Genomic DNA, 7,651 nt, shown 5'->3' with positions numbered 1-7,651 from the left:
ATGCAACTAAGATCTAGAGACAGCAATCCTTGATAAGTATGCATATGTATTTCCTCAAATGCCTCAAATGTATTGCAATAATCTGTAAATGAATACCCTCGAATTAAGGAGTGTTTTGCCATGACTGAAGCAATGGAGATGTCGAAATTTTTTTTTTTAACGTATGATGTTAATAATATTCTAGAATCCTTATTCTTTCAGTGGACAAAATCATTGCAAAATATTTCTGATCAGTAGCAGTGAATATGAATCGCCTCAATCTGTTTGTTCAAATGACTGTAACTACTGCCAGCCATTATGTAATGCTCATGTGTCACTTGAGGTTTCTCTCAGGTATAAATAAGAGTTTGCTTTGAAAGCAGAAGTTCTGCGAGTCCACAGCACTAACTGGCAACGTTGCTTCTCTCCGAACATGGGACAGCTGGTGATAATACAGAAAGAAAACATTTATTATCCTATTCTTGCAATAGTTGGTCTTCCTGGTAAGCCACTTATAATCTTTAACAGTGCTTCACTGTCTCACTATTCCTGCTGTCGGTGTAATGATATTATCCGGTTGTTTTGATGTGCTTTATTTGCAGACACGGATTATCAACATCAAAGAAATAACTGGAAATGATCCAAGTTTCTGTCATATTGTTAATGTACCAACCTGAGAAGAAGCACAGTTTACTCTGACTATTAAAATTCTGCAATTTAGTGGGAATTCCTTGTCCTTGATAGACAGTCTTGTAATTCTTTGTCAGGTCTAAGTATTAGTATTGGATCGAGTAGACAAACCAATAATTCTGAAAGGGACTCCCAAAGGCTGCTAAAGAAAAGGCAAAGGATATTTTTGTTATATATTTGTGAATCCAAGAGAAATAGAACAGATCCTCCCGCGCCCACAATAAATGTTGGTGTATTGTGGCCTCCCTGGTTTGACTCCCACCCATAGACCTAGCCGGCTGCCAGATCAGCATCGGCGTTGACTGATTCCCCACGCTTCCCACCCGGGAGCTGCTCCAGGCTCCCTCTGCCACATGCAGCTGGCCAGCAGTGTGTAAACAAGGCTGAAAGCCAAGCCTCAGGCACTGAAATTGGTCTTCCGCTGCAGCGCGAGATGGGCTGAGAGGGAATGGGCAGCACATTTTACACCCAGTCTGACGTTCGTTATGAATGAGCTCAAAGGATGGGAAATCAGGCGCATTTTAAAGCAGACTGCCTGTGCGCTATCAGCTCATTTCACACTACTGGCGAAGACCAATTTCACTGCTAAATCTGGCATGTCTTGTGTCCCAAACCAATTTGGGTGCAACTCGAATTGTCCATTCATTTGGAGTCACAATGGTGGAGTGCAGAGCAGTGCGGAGGAAGTCAATGGAATTGGAATTTGTGCAAAACGGGCCACAAATTCGCTATCGCCAGTTTTACGCCACTGCCCAAGACCAATGTCACATCCATGTTCACTAATATTCCGAGTTGCGACAGGAGCAATGAGTTTTAACACTGCTGCTGACTATCGAAATCCATGGGTGTATGTGTTGGTGCCAGGCCCGGTCACTGGTCGCTTGTTACTACTCGGCAATAGAGCTTATACAGCAACATGATGTGCTTCATTCTGAAACAGTGCGATTTATTATGTTGCTTTAAGCCGAAGTCAGTTAGAGTTCTGAGGCCGCACAGCAAAATGAGACAAGTGTTACTAAAGCACGTCCAGATATGGCTGCGCTGTTGTAATTCTAAATTCAAATGGTGAATTCTCCGGTAACCATGGGATAGATATTAATCTTTGCATCCGGGGTGTTCTTCTTCACCTGGGCCAAGCACAAAAAGCCAAATCCTCCACGCAGCATAGGCTTCCCTAAAAACAGCAGATTGTCCTCCACTACTTTCAATGGAAGAAAATTGGGAGGGTTCTGTTAACACCTACGGTCAGAGCTGACAGATTTTTATTTCTACACATAAGGACTGCAATCTATCCCAATTTAATAGGCATGGTAAAAGTAGAGTGACGGAAACAGAATTTCAATTTGTCAGCTCTCGAAATCCACCAAGGCTTCGATAAAAAGTCTTTGTAATCCAGGAGAAACCATATAAAGAGTTGAATTTACCACAGGAGATCGACAGATCCCTCGCCAGTTATTGTATTCAATAGTGGTGCTGCAAACATGAAACCCCTGATGCAGGGGTCATTTCCACCATCAACAATGGGATGATGGTCGGGCGGGCTTTACAATGGGCAGGTCACCCGTTCTTCACATTGTACTCCAGGTGGTAAAGGTGAAAATTACCGTCTTTACTGGTCCTCTTGTTCGTTTCGATAAACGAAGAGATAAATGATTCAAATCCATAATAGACTTCAATTTATCTGTTGGTAGTTTTTTTTCAAAAACGTTTATTAGTTATGAAAACTGGAGGAAAGGGTAATACCGCATCACACATCAAGCACAGATGGACGATAGATAATTTGGGATATGTTAATTATATAAGATGTCCATAAAGTCACAGGGATTTCCAATGCTATGTTTATACAGCTAAAGTGCCCAAAGCTTACGTTTCCACCTTTAACAGGGATTTGGATCTGAGACAAGAGCTATTGCTCTTTACATTATTCCTCTCAGATTGGACGCCAAAGAACCGCTTTATCTCGTCAAATGGGGGACAAAAATTGGTTTGTCGGACGTTGATGGGCCTGAAACATTAATTCTCTTTCTCTCTCCACAGCAGCATTTTCTGCTTTTATTTCAGATTTCTGGGATCCACAGTTTTTGCTTATGGCAATAATTATACCTGGATTCTAATATACAGCTTAAAATATATTTAGGATAATTGTTGAGAAATTATTTAAGGAGAGTTTCTCATGTAGCAGCAGCAGAAATTCTTGGGCGGAATGGCACAGGCTGCCTGTTATCTGCCCCTCCCAACATTCAGCTCCATTGGTCTAAGAAACTGGACATCGAGCGGGAAGATAAAGGGAGGCCTGCGAATTACCACCCAAGACAATCCTGGTCCTGTTTGCAAGGCACAGTCATTGGTTCCATAGCCCCGCTTGATATTAATAGCTATTGAACATTATTAAGGAACTAAAATTCAAATGTGCTTTAAACATTTGCATCTGAGTCAAACCAGCGTCCACATTTCTAATAATATTTAATATATCATACGATTCCCTCTGCCCATCCTCAGTCCCCACGTATCGCTGGTCATTTAACCAGTTACTTTGATTCGTAAGCGATTCAGGTGGTACATAGTTGGGACACAATCCATAATTAAATGTTTGTCATTATATTGTGCACATGAAACAATGTATCACTGAGAAATTCCCTTTGCTCGTCATTTGCTGAGGAAAAGCACCTGCTTCCAGAAGACAAAACGAAACAATATTGCAATCAGAATCGTGTTATCACACTGAATCCTACAATGCATTATAATTGAGGATATTTGAAATGAGATACTGAGTACATTTTCAGTCGAATGCTTTGCTTCAGTCTGGTGTTGCGGTACGCCTGCCTGCTATTATCTGTTAGTGGATCCGCAACACCGATTTACACCAGGAAAGACAGATGGAAAGCTACCCCATGATGTGTATGGAGGGACAGTGATAAGCAAATCAGCCGCCCTTTTGGATTTTTTGCACATTGCCGGAATTTCCTTTCTGTTGAAGTGAATGAAAATGAAAATCGGGCAGATTCAATGATGGCCGCCAGTCGGAAAAGCCCATTTTCGGTCCGGTGACAAGTTGAAAATCCAATCACGTCATTCACTGCAGCATTTTTTTTGAAGTAACTCAGAATAAGTTAGCGACATGTATGCATAAAGAAATGCATCATTTTATAATAACTAGGCTCATCTGATCTTTTGGAGGAAATAAAGAGAGAGAGATTTGAGTGATGCGAAAATATTCCATGAATTTCAAACAAAGAATTCTCGACTGTTCATTCTCTCAGAGTAAGAAGAGTTATTAATTTAATTCCTTCTTTTTTGCAGCTAATTTGGTGACAATTGTCATTCTCTCCTGTGGAAAGTGCGGCCTCTCCAAATGCATCATCCATTATCTGGTGGACATGGCAGCAGCTGATCTAATGATCCTGATATTTAATGTAATTCTATATCAGATTAACGATGCTTATTTCCCTTATTCATTCCTGAACTATACTCCGATTTGTAGTTTCAGTATCGCCCTGTTTTATGTTAACATTGACTGCTCTGTCTGGCTAACGGTGGCTGTCACCTTTGATCGATTTGTCGTTATTTGTTACCAAAAGTTGCGAACAAAATATTGCACCGAAAAAACAGCGGCTGTGTTATTGCAGTGGTGTGTTCCTTAAGCCTTTTAGAAAATGTTCCAATCTACTTTATACTTGAACCTCGGGAAATAATTAACAATGAACCATGGTCCTGCTATGTAAAATCAAGCTTCTACACATTAGCCATATGGGTAGCATTTTTGTGGTTTGAAACTATTATATCCACATTTGCACCATTTGTTTTGATCTTGCTGCTCAATGCACTGACCATCAGGCACATTGTACTGCCCAATAGAGTGAGGAGTAGTCTCCGAGGAAACAACAATGTCCAGAATCACACTGATCCAGAGATGGAGAATCGAAGGAAATCCATGATGTTACTGCTCACTATATCGGGCAATTTTAAAATATTATGGATGATAAATTTCATAATTTTTATATATGTGCAATTTACAGACATTCAGTTTTTAGAAGCAAATTATAACGATTCTTTCACCATTGCGGAACAATCCGGCTATATGCTTATGTCTTTGAGTTATTGCACAAACACGTTTATTTATGCAGTGTCCCAGATCAAATTCAGAGAGGAATTAAAGAGTGTAATTAAGCATCCCCTGGCTCTCATTACAAATTTAATCAAATAAGTTAAATGGCTTCATAGAACTAAATTGCATTTCCATGAATCGGAAGCGAGCAGAAAGTGTTCAACTGACATCTACAAATAGGAATATATTAGCAAAATACTGTGGATGCTGGAAATCTGAAGCAACAACAGAAAATACTGGAAATACTCAGCAGGCCAGGCAGCATCCGTGGAGAGAGAAACAGAGTTAACGTTTCAGGTCTGGGACCCTTCATCAGAACTGGAAAAAGCTGGAGATGTAATAGATATTAAGCAGGTGCAGAGACAGGGGTGGTGAGGAGGGGAGGAAGGAATTGAAAGAACACCCTGTACATTTGTAAGAGGCAGGAAAGATAAAATGTTGCAAATGGGAATGGCAAAAATCAAAGTGCATGAACAATGGGGGCAAGGATAATTATCTGAAATTGTTGAACTCAATGTTGAGTCCGGCAGGCTGCAAAGTGCCCAATCGAAAGATGAGGTGCTGTTCCTCGAGCTTATGTTGAGTTTCATTGGAATAATGTAATAGGCCGAGGAGAGAGATATCAGAGTGGGAGTGAAGCAGTGAATTAAAGTGACAGGCGACCAGAAGCTCAGGGTCACCCTTACAGATTGAACGGAGGTGTTCTGCAAAGCAGTCGCCCAATCTGAGTTTGGTCTCCCCAATGTAGAGGAGACCGCATCATGAGCAGCAAATACAATATATTAAATTGCAAGAAGTACAAGTAAATCGCTGTTTCACCTGGAAGGGGTGTTTGGGGCCCTGGACAGTGGGAAGGGAGGAGGTAAAAGGGCATGTGTTGCATCTCCTGTGCTTGCACAGGAAGGTGCCAGGTGAAGGAGAAGGGCTGTTGGGGGAGATTGAGGAGTGGACCAGGGTGTCGCGGAGGGAGCGGTCCCTTCTGAATGCTGAAAGCGGAGGTGAGGGGAAGATGTGTTTGGTGGTGGGATCACGTTGGAGGTGGTGCAAATGGCAGAGGATGATCCATTGAATGTGAAGGCTGGTGGGGTGAAAGGTGAGAACAAGGGGAACCCTATTGTGGTTTTGGGAGGGAGGGGAATGGGTGAGAGCAGAAGTGCGGGAAACAGAATGGACACGGTCAGGGGCCATGTCAAACACGGTAGAGGGGAATCCTCGGTTGAGGAAAAAGGAAGACATGTCAGATGCATGTCTTCCTTTTTCCTCAACAGAGGAATCCCCTCTACCGTGGTTAACACGCCCTTGACTGTGGACATTCTATTTCCCACACTTCTGCTCTCACCCCTTCCCCTCCCTCCCAGAACCACGATAGGGTTCCCCTTTTTCTCCCCTTTCACCCCACCAGCCTTCACATTTAGCGAATCATCCTCCACCATTTCCGTCACCTCCAACGTGATCCCACCACCAAACACATCTTCCCCTCACCTCCCCTTTCAGCATTCAGAAGGGACCGTGAAACTCTAGTCCACTCCTCAGTCACCCCCAACAGCCCTTCTGCTTCACCTGGCGCCTTCCCGTGCAAGCGCAGGATTTGCAACACATGCCCTTTTACCTCCTCACTTCCCACTGTCCAGGGCCCCAAACACTCCTTCCAGATGATACAGCGATTTACTTGTACTTCTTGCAATTTAATATACTGTATTTGCTGCTCACAATGTGGTCTCCTCTACATTGGGGAGACCAAACGCAGATTGGGCGACCGCTTTGCGGAACACCTCCGTTCAGTCCGTAAGGGTGACCCTGAGCTTCCGATCGCCTGTCACTTTAATTCACTGCTTCACTCCCACTCCGATCTCTCTGTCCTCGGCCTATTAAATTGTTCCAATGAAGCTCAAAGTAAGCTCGAGGAACAGCACCTCATCTTTCGATTGGGCACTTTGCAGCCTGCCAGACTCAACATTGAGTTTAACAATTTCAGATAATTATCCCTGCTCCCATTTTTCATGCAGTATGATTTTTGCCATTCCATTTGCAACATTTTATCTTTCCTGCCTCTTACAAAAGTACAGGGTGTTCTTTCAATTCCTTCCTCTGCTCCTAACCCGCCCCCCTGTCTCTGCACCTGCTTAATATCTATTACATCTCCAGCTTTTTCCAGTTCCGATGAAGGGTCCAAGACCTGAAACATTAACTCTGTTTCTCTCTCCACGGATGCTGTCTGGTCTGCTGTGTATTTCCAACATTTTCTGTTGTTATTCTACAAACAGGAAGCGGTAAAGGATATGGAAGCATCTATCTGTTCCCCATATTCGATGTCATATTGTAGAAGATGAAAGGTTCTTGGGGTATTATTTACTTTTGCTGACAAGGTAAGTCAGGCGAAAGTGGATCGCAAAACACACACAAGATTTTTCAGATCCAAAATAAAATCAATTAGGCAAACATATCTGTTGTTTTCACTGATCTAAACCCAACACTTCTTTCCTTAACATAGCCCAAAACCCCTACTCCCGTCAGTAACACATGTTGAAGCAGCCAGCTATTTTTATCAATGGATTAATTTTGTAAATGATCCCACTTGCGTTTGATTCTTACAGTGAATAGGTCCTGCTGATCCTGCCTTTTTATTCCCAAGTTGCGAATTTACCACTTGTGTTCACAATTTATATTAACAATTTAGACATTGGAATCATAAGCACAATTTCTAAATTTGCAGAGGGCACCAAATTGCGGGGGGTTGGGTGGTGGTGGCGAGGAGGTAGCCAATTCTGTGGGGAACTGCAATAAAATACAAGAAGACATTTACCAATTTGCAGAATTGCCATTCATTTGGCAAATTTATTTTAACATAGGTAAGTGTGCTGTATTGGCCCAGAAATT

The 7,651-nt window shown here is 42.4% G+C and overlaps 1 pseudogene; it reads left to right on the top strand.

Annotated features, from left to right (window-relative positions):
* The first annotated feature begins 412 nt into the window (after positions 1–412).
* LOC147095670 (uncharacterized) lies at positions 413–4,873 on the top strand (annotated as a pseudogene).
* Positions 4,874–7,651: the final 2,778 nt, after the last annotated feature.

Source organism: Somniosus microcephalus, unplaced genomic scaffold (assembly GCF_052327205.1).
Source record: "Somniosus microcephalus isolate GS21.2 unplaced genomic scaffold, FLI_Smic_1.0 unresolved_chr1, whole genome shotgun sequence".
In the NCBI taxonomy this organism is placed as follows: domain Eukaryota; kingdom Metazoa; phylum Chordata; class Chondrichthyes; order Squaliformes; family Somniosidae; genus Somniosus; species Somniosus microcephalus.
This window is presented reverse-complemented; position numbering and strand designations above follow the sequence as displayed.